Raw genomic sequence first — 17,033 nt, forward strand, 5'->3', positions numbered from 1 at the left:
AGCAGATCAGTATCATGCATTAGAGGACAGCAGGTCAGTAACATGCATTAGTTGACAGCAGATCAGAATCATGCATTAGATGACGCCAGATTAGTAACATACATTAGAGGACAGCAGGTCAGAAACATGCACTAGAGAACAGCAGGTCAGTAACATGCATTAGAGAATAGCAAGTCAGAAACATGCATTAGAGAACAGCAGGTCAATAACATGCATTAGAAGACAGCTGGTTATAACATGTATTCGAAAACAGCAGGTCAGTAACATGCATTAGCGAACAGCAGGTCAGTAACAAGCATTAGAGGACAGCAGGTCAGTAACATGCATTAGAGGACAGCAGGTTAGTAACATGCATTAGAGAACAGCAGGTCATTAACATGCATTAGAGGACAGTTGGTCAGAAACATGCATTGGATGACAGCAGATCAGAAACATGCATTAGAGGATAGCAGATTAGTAACATACATTAGAGGACAGCAGGTCAGAAACATGCACTAGAGAACAGCAGGTCAGTAACATGCATTAGAGAATAGCAAGTCAGAAACATGCATTAGAGAACAGCAGGTCAATAACATGCATTAGAAGACAGCTGGTTATAACATGCATTCGAAAACAGCAGGTCAGTAACATGCATTAGCGAACAGCAGGTCAGTAACAAGCATTAGAGGACAGCAGGTCAGTAACATGCATTAGAGGACAGCAGGTTAGTAACATGCATTAGAGAACAGCAGGTCATTAACATGCATTAGAGGACAGTTGGTCAGAAACATGCATTGGATGACAGCAGATCAGAAACATGCATTAGAGGATAGCAGATCAGTAACATGCATTAGAGGACAGCAGGTCAGAAACATGCATTAGCGAACAGCAGGTCAGTACCATCAATAGAGAACAGCAGGTCAGTAACATGCATTAGAGAAGAGTAGGTCAGTAACATGCATTAGAGGACAGCAGATCAGTAACATGTATTAGAGGACAGCAGATCAGTAACATGCATTAGAGGACAGCAGGTCAGTAACATGCATTAGAGGACAGCAGGTCAGAAACATGCATTAACGAACAGCAGATCAGTAACATGCATTAGAGAACAGCAGGTCAGTAACATGCATTAGAGGACAGCAGGTCAATAGCATGCATTAGAGGACATCAGGTCAATAGCATGCATTAGAGGACTCCAGATCAGTAACATGCATTAGAGGACAGCAGTTCAGTAACATGCATTAGAGAACAGCAGGTCAGAAACATGCATTAGAGAACAACAGGACAGAAAAATGCATTAGAGAACAGCAGGTCAGTAACATGCATTAGAGGACAGCAGGTCAGAAACATGCATTAGATGACAGTAGATCAGTGACATGCATTAGATGACAGCAGGTCAGAAACATGCATTAGAGAACAGAAGGTCAGTAACATGCATTAGATGACAGCAGGTCAGTAACATGCATTAGAGGACAGCAGATCAGAAACATGCATTAGAGAACAGCAGGTCAGTCACATGCATTAGAGAACAGCAGGTCAGTCACATGCATTAGAGGACAGCAGGTCAGTAACATGCATTAGAGAAGAGCAGGTCAGTAACATGCATTAGAGGACAGCAGATCAGTAACATGCATTAGAGAACAGCAGGTCAGTAACATGCATTAGAGGACCGCAGGTCAATAGCATGCATTAGAGGACTCCAGATCAGTAATATGCATTAGAGGACAGCAGTTCAGTAACATGCATTAGAGAACAGCAGGTCAGAAACATGCAGAGAAGAACAGCAGGTCAGTAACATGCATCAGAGGACAGCAGGTCAGAAACATGCATTAGATGACAGCAGATCAGTAACATGCATTAGATGACTGCACGTCAGAAACATGCATTAGAGAACAGAAGGTCAGTAACATGCATTAGATGACAGCAGGTCAGTAACATGCATTAGAGAACAGCAGGTCAGTAACATGCATTAGAGAACAGCAGGTCAGTAACATGCATTAGAGAACAGCAGGTCAGTAACATGCATTAGAGGACAGCAGATCAGTAAACTTGCATTAGAGGACAGCAGGTCAGTAACATGCATTAGAGAAGAGCAGGTCAGTAACATGCATTAGAGGACAGCAGATCAGTAACATGTATTAGAGGACAGCAGATCAGTAACATGCATTAGAGGACAGCATGTCAGTAACATGCATTAGAGAACAGCAGGTCAGTAACATGCATTAGAGAACAGCAGGTCAGTAACATGCATTAGAAGACATCAGGTCAGTAACATGCATTAGAGAACAGCAGGTCAGTAACATGCATTAGAGGACAGCAGATCAGAAACATGCATTAGAGAACAGCAGGTCAGTAACATGCATTAGAGAACAGCAGGTCAGTAACATGCATTAGAGGACAGCAGGTCAGTAACATGCATTAGAGAAGAGTAGGTCAGTAACATGCATTAGAGGACAGCAGGTCAGAAACATGCATTAGATGACAGTAGATAAGTGACATGCATTAGATGACAGCAGGTCAGAAACATGCATTAGAGAACAGAAGGTCAGTAACATGCATTAGATGACAGCAGGTCAGTAACATGCATTAGAGGACAGCAGGTCAGTAACATGCATTAGTTGACAGCAGGTCAGAAACATGCATTAGAGAACAGCAGGTCAGTAACATGCATTAGAGGACAGCAGGTCAGAAACATGCATTAGAGGACAGCAGGTCAGTAACATGCATTAGAGGACAGCAGATCAGTAAAATGCAACAGACGACAGCAGGTCAGAAACATGCATTAGAGAACAGCAGGTCAGAAACATGCATTAGAGGACAGCAGATCAGTAACATGCATTAGAGAACAGAAGGTCAGAAACATGCATTAGAGGACAGCTGGTCAGTAACATGCATTAGAAGACAGCATGTCAGTAACATGCATTAGAGGACACCAGATCAGTAACATGCATTAGAGGACAGCAGGTCAATAACATGCATTAGATGACAGCAGATCAGTAACATGCACTAGTGGACAGCAGATCAGTAACATGCATTAGAAGACAGCAGGTTAGTAACATGCATTAGAGGACAGCTGGTCATAACATGTGTTAGAGAACAGCAGGTCAGTAACATGCAGTAGAGGACTGCAGGCCAGTAACATGCATTAGAGGACAGTTGGTAAGTAACATGCATTAGATGACAGCAGGTCAGTAACATGCATTAGAGAATAGCAGGTCAGTAACATGCATTAGAGGACAGCAGGTCAGTAACATGCATTAATGACAGCAGGTCAGAAACATGCATTAGAGGACAGCAGATCAGTAACATGCATTAGAGGACAGCAGATCAGTAACATGCATTAGAGGACAGCAGGTCAGAAACATGCATTAGAGAACAGCAGGTCAGTAACATGCATTAGAGAACAGCAGGTCAGTAACATGCATTAGAGGACAGCAGGTCAGTAACATGCATTAGAGAAGAGCAGGTTAGTAACATGCATTAGAGGACAGCAGATCAGTAACATGTATTAGAGGACAGCAGATCAGTAACATGCATTAGAGGACAGCAGGTCAGTAACATGCATTAGAGGACAGCAGGTCACAAACATGCATTAACGAACAGCAGATCAGTAACATGCATTAGAGAACAGCAGGTCAGTAACATGCATTAGAGGACAGCAGGTCAATAGCATGCATTAGAGGACTCCAGATCAGTAACATGCATTAGAGGACAGCAGTTCAGTAACATGCATTAGAGAACAGCAGGTCAGAAACATGCATTAGAGAACAACAGGTCAGAAACATGCATTAGAGAACAGCAGGTCAGTAACATGCATTAGAGGACAGCAGGTCAGAAACATGCATTAGATGACAGTAGATAAGTGACATGCATTAGATGACAGCAGGTCAGAAACATGCATTAGAGAACAGAAGGTCAGTAACATGCATTAGATGACAGCAGGTCAGTAACATGCATTAGAGGACAGCAGGTCAGTAACATGCATTAGTTGACAGCAGGTCAGAAACATGCATTAGAGAACAGCAGGTCAGTAACATGCATTAGAGGACAGCAGGTCAGAAACATGCATTAGAGGACAGCAGGTCAGTAACATGCATTAGAGGACAGCAGATCAGTAAAATGCAACAGACGACAGCAGGTCAGAAACATGCATTAGAGAACAGCAGGTCAGAAACATGCATTAGATGACAGCAGATCAGTAACATGCATTAGAGGACAGCAGGTCAGAAACATGCATTAGAGGACAGCTGTTCAGTAACAAGCATTAGAGAACAGCAGGTCAGTAACATGCATTAGATGACAGCAGGTCAGTAACATGCATTAGAGGACAGCAGGTCAGTAACATGCATTAGATGACAGCAGGTCAGTAACATGCATTAGAGGACAGCAGATCAGTAACATGTATTAGAGGACAGCAGATCAGTAACATGCATTAGAGGACAGCATGTCAGTAACATGCATTAGAGAACAGCAGGTCAGTAACATGCATTAGAGAACAGCAGGTCAGTAACATGCATTAGAAGACATTAGGTCAGTAACATGCATTAGAGAACAGCAGGTCAGTAACATGCATTAGAGGACAGCAGATCAGAAACATGCATTAGAGAACAGCAGGTCAGTAACATGCATTAGAGAACAGCAGGTCAGTAACATGCATTAGAGGACAGCAGGTCAGTAACATGCATTAGAGAAGAGTAGGTCAGTAACATGCATTAGAGGACAGCAGATCAGTAACATGTATTAGAGGACAGCAGATCAGTAACATGCATTAGAGGACAGCAGGTCAGAAACATGCAGAGAAGAACAGCAGGTCAGTAACATGCATCAGAGGACAGCAGGTCAGAAACATGCATTAGAGAACAGAAGGTCAGTAACATGCATTAGATGACATCAGGTCAGTAACATGCATTAGAGAACAGCAGGTCAGTAACATGCATTAGAGAACAGCAGGTCAGTAACATGCATTAGAGGACAGCAGATCAGTAAACATGCATTAGAGGACAGCATGTCAGTAACATGCATTAGAGAAGAGCAGGTCAGTAACATGCATTAGAGGACAGCAGATCAGTAACATGTATTAGAGGACAGCAGATCAGTAACATGCATTAGAGGACAGCAGGTCAGTAACATGCATTAGAGAACAGCAGGTCAGTAACATGAATTAGAGAACAGCAGGTCAGTAACATGCATTAGAAGACATCAGGTCAGAAACATGCATTAGAAAACAGCAGGTCAGTAACATGCATTAGAGGACAGCAGATCAGAAACATGCATTAGAGAACAGCAGGTCAGTAACATGCATTAGAGAACAGCAGGTCAGTAACATGCATTAGAGGACAGCAGGTCGGTAACATGCATTAGAGAAGAGTAGGTCAGTAACATGCATTAGAGGACAGCAGATCAGTAACATGAATTAGAGGACAGCAGATCAGTAACATGCATTAGAGGACAGCAGGTCAGTAACATGCATTAGAGGACAGCAGGTCAGAAACATGCATTAACGAACAGCAGATCAGTAACATGCATTAGAGAACAGCAGGTCAGTAACATGCATTAGAGGACAGCAGGTCAATAGCATGCATTAGAGGACAGCAGGTCAATAGCATGCATTAGAGGACTCCAGATCAGTAACATGCATTAGAGGACAGCAGTTCAGTAACATGCATTAGAGAACAGCAGGTCAGAAACATGCATTAGAGAACAACAGGTCAGAAACATGCATTAGAGAACAGCAGGTCAGTAACATGCATTAGAGGACAGCAGGTCAGAAACATGCATTAGATGACAGTAGATCAGTGACATGCATTAGATGACAGCAGGTCAGAAACATGCATTAGAGAACAGAAGGTCAGTAACATGCATTAGATGACAGCAGGTCAGTAACATGCATTAGAGGACAGCAGATCAGTAACATGAATTAGAGGACAGCAGATCAGAAACATGCATTAGAGAACAGCAGGTCAGTCAGATGCATTAGAGAACAGCAGGTCAGTCACATGCATTAGAGGACAGCAGGTCAGTAACATGCATTAGCGGACAGCAGGTCAGTAACATGCATTAGAGGACAGCAGGTTAGTAACATGCATTAGAGAACAGCAGGTCAGTAACATGCATTAGAGGACAGTTGGTCAGTAACATGCATTAAAGGACAGCAGATCAGTAACATGCATTAGAGGACAGCAGATCAGTAACATGAATTAGAGGACAGCAGATCAGAAACATGCATTAGAGAACAGCAGGTCAGTCACATGCATTAGAGAACAGCAGGTCAGTCACATGCATTAGAGGACAGCAGGTCAGTAACATGCATTAGTGGAAAGCAGGTCAGTAACATGCATTAGAGGACAGCAGGTTAGTAACATGCATTAGAGAACAGCAGGTCAGTAACATGCATTAGAGGACAGTTGGTCAGTAACATGCATTAAAGGACAGCAGATCAGTAACATGCATTAGAGGACAGCAGATCAGTAACATGCATTATAGGACAGCAGGTCAGAAACATGCATTAGCGAACAGCACGTAAGTAAAATGCATTAGAGAACAGCAGGTCAGTAACATGCATTAGAGTACAGCAGGTCAGTAACATGCATTAGAGGACTCCAGATCAGCAACATGCATTAGAGTACAGCAGATCAGTAACATGCATTAGAGGACAGCAGGTCAGTAACATGCATTATAGAACAGCAGGTCAGAAACATGCATTAGAGAACAGCAGGTCAGTAACATGCATTAGAAGACAGCAGGTCAGTAACATGCATTAGAGGACAGCAGATCAGTAACATGCATTAGAAGACAGCAGGTCAGTAACATGCATTAGAGGACAGCAGCTCAGTAACATGCATTAGAGGACAGCAGGTCAGTAACATGCATTAAATGACAGCAGATCAGTATCATGCATTAGAGGACAGCAGGTCAGTAACATGCATTAGTTGACAGCAGATCAGAATCATGCATTAGATGACGCCAGATTAGTAACATACATTAGAGGACAGCAGGTCAGAAACATGCACTAGAGAACAGCAGGTCAGTAACATGCATTAGAGAATAGCAAGTCAGAAACATGCATTAGAGAACAGCAGGTCAATAACATGCATTAGAAGACAGCTGGTTATAACATGTATTCGAAAACAGCAGGTCAGTAACATGCATTAGCGAACAGCAGGTCAGTAACAAGCATTAGAGGACAGCAGGTCAGTAACATGCATTAGAGGACAGCAGGTTAGTAACATGCATTAGAGAACAGCAGGTCATTAACATGCATTAGAGGACAGTTGGTCAGAAACATGCATTGGATGACAGCAGATCAGAAACATGCATTAGAGGATAGCAGATTAGTAACATACATTAGAGGACAGCAGGTCAGAAACATGCACTAGAGAACAGCAGGTCAGTAACATGCATTAGAGAATAGCAAGTCAGAAACATGCATTAGAGAACAGCAGGTCAATAACATGCATTAGAAGACAGCTGGTTATAACATGCATTCGAAAACAGCAGGTCAGTAACATGCATTAGCGAACAGCAGGTCAGTAACAAGCATTAGAGGACAGCAGGTCAGTAACATGCATTAGAGGACAGCAGGTTAGTAACATGCATTAGAGAACAGCAGGTCATTAACATGCATTAGAGGACAGTTGGTCAGAAACATGCATTGGATGACAGCAGATCAGAAACATGCATTAGAGGATAGCAGATCAGTAACATGCATTAGAGGACAGCAGGTCAGAAACATGCATTAGCGAACAGCAGGTCAGTACCATCAATAGAGAACAGCAGGTCAGTAACATGCATTAGAGAAGAGTAGGTCAGTAACATGCATTAGAGGACAGCAGATCAGTAACATGTATTAGAGGACAGCAGATCAGTAACATGCATTAGAGGACAGCAGGTCAGTAACATGCATTAGAGGACAGCAGGTCAGAAACATGCATTAACGAACAGCAGATCAGTAACATGCATTAGAGAACAGCAGGTCAGTAACATGCATTAGAGGACAGCAGGTCAATAGCATGCATTAGAGGACATCAGGTCAATAGCATGCATTAGAGGACTCCAGATCAGTAACATGCATTAGAGAACAGCAGGTCAGAAACATGCATTAGAGAACAACAGGTCAGAAACATGCATTAGAGAACAGCAGGTCAGTAACATGCATTAGAGGACAGCAGGTCAGAAACATGCATTAGATGACAGTAGATCAGTGACATGCATTAGATGACAGCAGGTCAGAAACATGCATTAGAGAACAGAAGGTCAGTAACATGCATTAGATGACAGCAGGTCAGTAACATGCATTAGAGGACAGCAGATCAGAAACATGCATTAGAGAACAGCAGGTCAGTCACATGCATTAGAGAACAGCAGGTCAGTCACATGCATTAGAGGACAGCAGGTCAGTAACATGCATTAGAGAAGAGCAGGTCAGTAACATGCATTAGAGGACAGCAGATCAGTAACATGCATTAGAGAACAGCAGGTCAGTAACATGCATTAGAGGACCGCAGGTCAATAGCATGCATTAGAGGACTCCAGATCAGTAATATGCATTAGAGGACAGCAGTTCAGTAACATGCATTAGAGAACAGCAGGTCAGAAACATGCAGAGAAGAACAGCAGGTCAGTAACATGCATCAGAGGACAGCAGGTCAGAAACATGCATTAGATGACAGCAGATCAGTAACATGCATTAGATGACTGCACGTCAGAAACATGCATTAGAGAACAGAAGGTCAGTAACATGCATTAGATGACAGCAGGTCAGTAACATGCATTAGAGAACAGCAGGTCAGTAACATGCATTAGAGAACAGCAGGTCAGTAACATGCATTAGAGAACAGCAGGTCAGTAACATGCATTAGAGGACAGCAGATCAGTAAACTTGCATTAGAGGACAGCAGGTCAGTAACATGCATTAGAGAAGAGCAGGTCAGTAACATGCATTAGAGGACAGCAGATCAGTAACATGTATTAGAGGACAGCAGATCAGTAACATGCATTAGAGGACAGCATGTCAGTAACATGCATTAGAGAACAGCAGGTCAGTAACATGCATTAGAGAACAGCAGGTCAGTAACATGCATTAGAAGACATCAGGTCAGTAACATGCATTAGAGAACAGCAGGTCAGTAACATGCATTAGAGGACAGCAGATCAGAAACATGCATTAGAGAACAGCAGGTCAGTAACATGCATTAGAGAACAGCAGGTCAGTAACATGCATTAGAGGACAGCAGGTCAGTAACATGCATTAGAGAAGAGTAGGTCAGTAACATGCATTAGAGGACAGCAGGTCAGAAACATGCATTAGATGACAGTAGATAAGTGACATGCATTAGATGACAGCAGGTCAGAAACATGCATTAGAGAACAGAAGGTCAGTAACATGCATTAGATGACAGCAGGTCAGTAACATGCATTAGAGGACAGCAGGTCAGTAACATGCATTAGTTGACAGCAGGTCAGAAACATGCATTAGAGAACAGCAGGTCAGTAACATGCATTAGAGGACAGCAGGTCAGAAACATGCATTAGAGGACAGCAGGTCAGTAACATGCATTAGAGGACAGCAGATCAGTAAAATGCAACAGACGACAGCAGGTCAGAAACATGCATTAGAGAACAGCAGGTCAGAAACATGCATTAGAGGACAGCAGATCAGTAACATGCATTAGAGAACAGAAGGTCAGAAACATGCATTAGAGGACAGCTGGTCAGTAACATGCATTAGAAGACAGCATGTCAGTAACATGCATTAGAGGACACCAGATCAGTAACATGCATTAGAGGACAGCAGGTCAATAACATGCATTAGATGACAGCAGATCAGTAACATGCACTAGTGGACAGCAGATCAGTAACATGCATTAGAAGACAGCAGGTTAGTAACATGCATTAGAGGACAGCTGGTCATAACATGTGTTAGAGAACAGCAGGTCAGTAACATGCAGTAGAGGACTGCAGGCCAGTAACATGCATTAGAGGACAGTTGGTAAGTAACATGCATTAGATGACAGCAGGTCAGTAACATGCATTAGAGAATAGCAGGTCAGTAACATGCATTAGAGGACAGCAGGTCAGTAACATGCATTAATGACAGCAGGTCAGAAACATGCATTAGAGGACAGCAGATCAGTAACATGCATTAGAGGACAGCAGATCAGTAACATGCATTAGAGGACAGCAGGTCAGAAACATGCATTAGAGAACAGCAGGTCAGTAACATGCATTAGAGAACAGCAGGTCAGTAACATGCATTAGAGGACAGCAGGTCAGTAACATGCATTAGAGAAGAGCAGGTTAGTAACATGCATTAGAGGACAGCAGATCAGTAACATGTATTAGAGGACAGCAGATCAGTAACATGCATTAGAGGACAGCAGGTCAGTAACATGCATTAGAGGACAGCAGGTCACAAACATGCATTAACGAACAGCAGATCAGTAACATGCATTAGAGAACAGCAGGTCAGTAACATGCATTAGAGGACAGCAGGTCAATAGCATGCATTAGAGGACTCCAGATCAGTAACATGCATTAGAGGACAGCAGTTCAGTAACATGCATTAGAGAACAGCAGGTCAGAAACATGCATTAGAGAACAACAGGTCAGAAACATGCATTAGAGAACAGCAGGTCAGTAACATGCATTAGAGGACAGCAGGTCAGAAACATGCATTAGATGACAGTAGATAAGTGACATGCATTAGATGACAGCAGGTCAGAAACATGCATTAGAGAACAGAAGGTCAGTAACATGCATTAGATGACAGCAGGTCAGTAACATGCATTAGAGGACAGCAGGTCAGTAACATGCATTAGTTGACAGCAGGTCAGAAACATGCATTAGAGAACAGCAGGTCAGTAACATGCATTAGAGGACAGCAGGTCAGAAACATGCATTAGAGGACAGCAGGTCAGTAACATGCATTAGAGGACAGCAGATCAGTAAAATGCAACAGACGACAGCAGGTCAGAAACATGCATTAGAGAACAGCAGGTCAGAAACATGCATTAGATGACAGCAGATCAGTAACATGCATTAGAGGACAGCAGGTCAGAAACATGCATTAGAGGACAGCTGTTCAGTAACAAGCATTAGAGAACAGCAGGTCAGTAACATGCATTAGATGACAGCAGGTCAGTAACATGCATTAGAGGACAGCAGGTCAGTAACATGCATTAGATGACAGCAGGTCAGTAACATGCATTAGAGGACAGCAGGTCAGTAACATGCATTAGAGGACAGCAGGTTAGTAACATGCATTAGAGGACAGCAGGTTAGTAACATGCATTAGAGGACAGTAGGTCAGAAACATGCATTAGATGACAGCAGATCAGTAACATGCATTAGAGGACAGCAGATCAGTAACATGCATTAGAGGATAGCAGATCAGAAACATGCATTAGAGAACAGCAGGTCAGTCACATGCATTAGAGAACAGCAGGTCAGTCACATGCATTAGAGGACAGCAGGTCAGTAACATGCATTAGTGGACAGCAGGTCAGTAACATACATTAGAGGACAGCAGGTTAGTAACATGCATTAGAGAACAGCAGGTCAGTAACATGCATTAGAGGACAGTTGGTCAGTAACATGCATTAAAGGACAGCAGATCTGTAACATGCATTAGTGGACAGCAGATCAGTAACATGCATTATAGGACAGCAGGTCAGTAACATGCATTAGCGAATAGCACGTAAGTAACATGCATTAGAGAATAGCAGGTCAGTAACATGAATTAGAGGACAGCAGGTCAGTAACATGCATTAGAGGACAGCAGGTCAGTAACATGCATTAGAGGACAGTTTGTCAGTAACATGCATTAGAGGACAGTTGGTCAGTAACATGCATTAGAGGTCTGCAGATCAGTAACATGCATTAGAGGACAGTAGATCAGTAACATGCATTAGAGGATAGCAGATTAGTAACATGCATTAGAGGACAGCAGGTCAGAAACATGAATTAACAAACAGCAGATCAGTAAAATGCATTAGAGAACAGCAGGTCAGTAACATGCATTAGAGGACCGCAGGTCAATAGCATGCATTAGAGGACTCCAGATCAGTAATATGCATTAGAGGACAGCAGTTCAGTAACATGCATTAGAGAACAGCAGGTCAGAAACATGCAGAGAAGAACAGCAGGTCAGTAACATGCATCAGAGGACAGCAGGTCAGAAACATGCATTAGATGACAGCAGATCAGTAACATGCATTAGATGACAGCACGTCAGAAACATGCATTAGAGAACAGAAGGTCAGTAACATGCATTAGATGACAGCAGGTCAGTAACATGCACTAGAGAACAGCAGGTCAGTAACATGCATTAGAGAACAGCAGGTCAGTAACATGCATTAGAAGACATCAGGTCAGTAACATGCATTAGAGAACAGCAGGTCAGTAACATGCATTAGAGAACAGCAGGTCAGTAACATGCATTAGAGGACAGCAGATCAGTAAACTTGCATTAGAGGACAGCAGGTCAGTAACATGCATTAGAGAAGAGCAGGTCAGTAACATGCATTAGAGGACCGCAGATCAGTAACATGTATTAGAGGACAGCAGATCAGTAACATGCATTAGAGGACAGCATGTCAGTAACATGCATTAGAGAACAGCAGGTCAGTAACATGCATTAGAGAACAGCAGGTCAGTAACATGCATTAGAAGACATCAGGTCAGTAACATGCATTAGAGAACAGCAGGTCAGTAACATGCATTAGAGGACAGCAGATCAGAAACATGCATTAGAGAACAGCAGGTCAGTAACATGCATCAGAGAACAGCAGGTCAGTAACATGCATTAGAGGACAGCAGGTCAGTAACATGCATTAGAGAAGAGTAGGTCAGTAACATGCATTAGAGGACAGCAGATCAGTAACATGTATTAGAGGACAGCAGATCAGTAACATGCATTAGAGGACAGCAGGTCAGAAACATGCAGAGAAGAACAGCAGGTCAGTAACATGCATCAGAGGACAGCAGGTCAGAAACATGCATTAGAGAACAGAAGGTCAGTAACATGCATTAGATGACATCAGGTCAGTAACATGCATTAGAGAACAGCAGGTCAGTAACATGCATTAGAGAACAGCAGGTCAGTAACATGCATTAGAGGACAGCAGATCAGTAAACATGCATTAGAGGACAGCAGGTCAGTAACATGCATTAGAGAAGAGCAGGTCAGTAACATGCATTAGAGGACAGCAGATCAGTAACATGTATTAGAGGACAGCAGATCAGTAACATGCATTAGAGGACAGCAGGTCAGTAACATGCATTAGAGAACAGCAGGTCAGTAACATGCATTAGAGAACAGCAGGTCAGTAACATGCATTAGAAGACATCAGGTCAGAAACATGCATTAGAGAACAGCAGGTCAGTAACATGCATTAGAGGACAGCAGATCAGAAACATGCATTAGAGAACAGCAGGTCAGTAACATGCATTAGAGAACAGCAGGTCAGTAACATGCATTAGAGGACAGCAGGTCGGTAACATGCAGTAGAGAAGAGTAGGTCAGTAACATGCATTAGATGACAGCAGATCAGTAACATGAATTAGAGGACAGCAGATCAGTAACATGCATTAGAGGACAGCAGGTCAGTAACATGCATTAGAGGACAGCAGGTCAGAAACATGCATTAACGAACAGCAGATCAGTAACATGCATTAGAGAACAGCAGGTCAGTAACATGCATTAGAGGACAGCAGGTCAATAGCATGCATTAGAGGACAGCAGGTCAATAGCATGCATTAGAGGACTCCAGATCAGTAACATGCATTAGAGGACAGCAGTTTAGTAACATGCATTAGAGAACAGCAGGTCAGAAACATGCATTAGAGAACAACAGGTCAGAAACATGCATTAGAGAACAGCAGGTCAGTAACATGCATTAGAGGACAGCAGGTCAGAAACATGCTATAGATGACAGTAGATCAGTGACATGCATTAGATGACAGCAGGTCAGAAACATGCATTAGAGAACAGAAGGTCAGTAACATGCATTAGATGACAGCAGGTCAGTAACATGCATTAGAGGACAGCAGATCAGTAACATGAATTAGAGGACAGCAGATCAGAAACATGCATTAGAGAACAGCAGGTCAGTCACATGCATTAGAGAACAGCAGGTCAGTCACATGCATTAGAGGACAGCAGGTCAGTAACATGCATTAGCGGATAGCAGGTCAGTAACATGCATTAGAGGACAGCAGGTTAGTAACATGCATTAGAGAACAGCAGGTCAGTAACATGCATTAGAGGACAGTTGGTCAGTAACATGCATTAAAGGACAGCAGATCAGTAACATGCATTAGAGGACAGCAGATCAGTAACATGAATTAGAGGACAGCAGATCAGAAACATGCATTAGAGAACAGCAGGTCAGTCACATGCATTAGAGAACAGCAGGTCAGTCACATGCATTAGAGGACAGCAGGTCAGTAACATGCATTAGTGGACAGCAGGTCAGTAACATGCATTAGAGGACAGCAGGTTAGTAACATGCATTAGAGAACAGCAGGTCAGTAACATGCATTAGAGGACAGTTGGTCAGTAACATGCATTAAAGGACAGCAGATCAGTAACATGCATTAGAGGACAGCAGATCAGTAACATGCATTATAGGACAGCAGGTCAGAAACATGCATTAGCGAACAGCACGTAAGAAAAATGCATTAGAGAACAGCAGGTCAGTAACATGCATTAGAGTACAGCAGGTCAGTAACATGCATTAGAGGACTCCAGATCAGCAACATGCATTAGAGTACAGCAGATCAGTAACATGCATTAGAGGACAGCAGGTCAGTAACATGCATTATAGAACAGCAGGTCAGAAACATGCATTAGAGAACAGCAGGTCAGTAACATGCATTAGAAGACAGCAGGTCAGTAACATGCATAAGAGGACAGCAGATCAGTAACATGCATTAGAAGACAGCAGGTCAGTAACATGCATTAGAGGACAGTAGCTCAGTAACATGCATTAGAGGACAGCAGGTCAGTAACATGCATTAAATGACAGCAGATCAGTATCATGCATTAGAGGACAGCAGGTCAGTAACATGCATTAGTTGAGAGCAGATCAGAATCATGCATTAGATGACGCCAGATTAGTAACATACATTAGAGGACAGCAGGTCAGAAACATGCACTAGAGAACAGCAGGTCAGAAACATGCACTAGAGAACAGCAGGTCAGTAACATGCATTAGAGAATAGCAAGTCAGAAACATGCATTAGAGAACAGCAGGTCAATAACATGCATTAGAAGACAGCTGGTTATAACATGCATTCGAAAACAGCAGGTCAGTAACATGCATTAGCGAACAGCAGGTCAGTAACAAGCATTAGAGGACAGCAGGTCAGTAACATGCATTAGAGGACAGCAGGTTAGTAACATGCATTAGAGAACAGCAGGTCATTAACATGCATTAGAGGACAGTTGGTCAGAAACATGCATTGGATGACAGCAGATCAGAAACATGCATTAGAGGATAGCAGATCAGTAACATGCATTAGAGGACAGCAGGTCAGAAACATGCATTAGCGAACAGCAGGTCAGTACCATCAATAGAGAACAGCAGGTCAGTAACATGCATTAGAGAAGAGTAGGTCAGTAACATGCATTAGAGGACAGCAGATCAGTAACATGTATTAGAGGACAGCAGATCAGTAACATGCATTAGAGGACAGCAGGTCAATAGCATGCATTAGAGGACTCCAGATCAGTAACATGCATTAGAGGACAGCAGTTCCGTAACATGCATTAGAGAACAGCAGGTCAGAAACATGCATTAGAGAACAACAGGTCAGAAACATGCATTAGAGAACAGCAGGTCAGTAACATGCATTAGAGGACAGCAGGTCAGAAACATGCATTAGATGACAGTAGATCAGTGACATGCATTAGATGACAGCAGGTCAGAAACATGCATTAGAGAACAGAAGGTCAGTAACATGCATTAGATGACAGCAGGTCAGTAACATGCATTAGAGGACAGCAGATCAGTAACATGAATTAGAGGACAGCAGATCAGAAACATGCATTAGAGAACAGCAGGTCAGTCACATGCATTAGAGAACAGCAGGTCAGTCACATGCATTAGAGGACAGCAGGTCAGTAACATGCATTAATGGACAGCAGGTCAGTAACATGCATTAGAGGACAGCAGGTTAGTAACATGCATTAGAGAACAGCAGGTCAGTAACATGCATTAGAGGACAGTTGGTCAGTAACATGCATTAAAGGACAGCAGATCAGTAACATGCATTAGAGGACAGCAGATCAGTAACATGCATTAGAGGACAGCAGATCAGTAACATGAATTAGAGGACAGCAGATCAGAAACATGCATTAGAGAACAGCAGGTCAGTCACATGCATTAGAGAACAGCAGGTCAGTCACATGCATTAGAGGACAGCAGGTCAGTAACATGCATTAGTGGACAGCAGGTCAGTAACATGCATTAGAGGAGGGCAGGTTAGTAACATGCATTAGAGAACAGCAGGTCAGTAACATGCATTAGAGGACAGTTGGTCAGTAACATGCATTAAAGGACAGCAGATCAGTAACATGCATTAGAGGACAGCAGATCAGTAACATGCATTATAGGACAGCAGGTCAGAAACATGCATTAGCGAACAGCACGTAAGTAAAATGCATTATAGAACAGCAGGTCAGAAACATGCATTAGAGAACAGCAGGTCAGTAACATGCATTAGAGGACAGTTGGTCAGTAACATGCATTAAAGGACAGCAGATCAGTAACATGCATTAGAGAACAGCAGGTCAGTAACATGCATTAGAAGACATCAGGTCAGTAACATGCATTAGAGAACAGCAGGTCAGTAACATGCATTAGAGAACAGCAGGTCAGTAACATGCATTAGAGCAGTGGTGGCCAACGCGTGGCTCTTGAGCCACATGTGGCTCTTTCTTTATTCAAATGTGGCTCCCAACACTCAAAGTCACGTAACCACAAGAGATCTGTAAACCGCTGCACTCCAGCCAGACATGCAGCAGCACTATGTAGACTGAGAACTGAGGGAGC

The sequence above is a fragment of the Pseudophryne corroboree genome, chromosome 2, assembly GCF_028390025.1.
Source record: "Pseudophryne corroboree isolate aPseCor3 chromosome 2, aPseCor3.hap2, whole genome shotgun sequence".
Taxonomy (NCBI): domain Eukaryota; kingdom Metazoa; phylum Chordata; class Amphibia; order Anura; family Myobatrachidae; genus Pseudophryne; species Pseudophryne corroboree.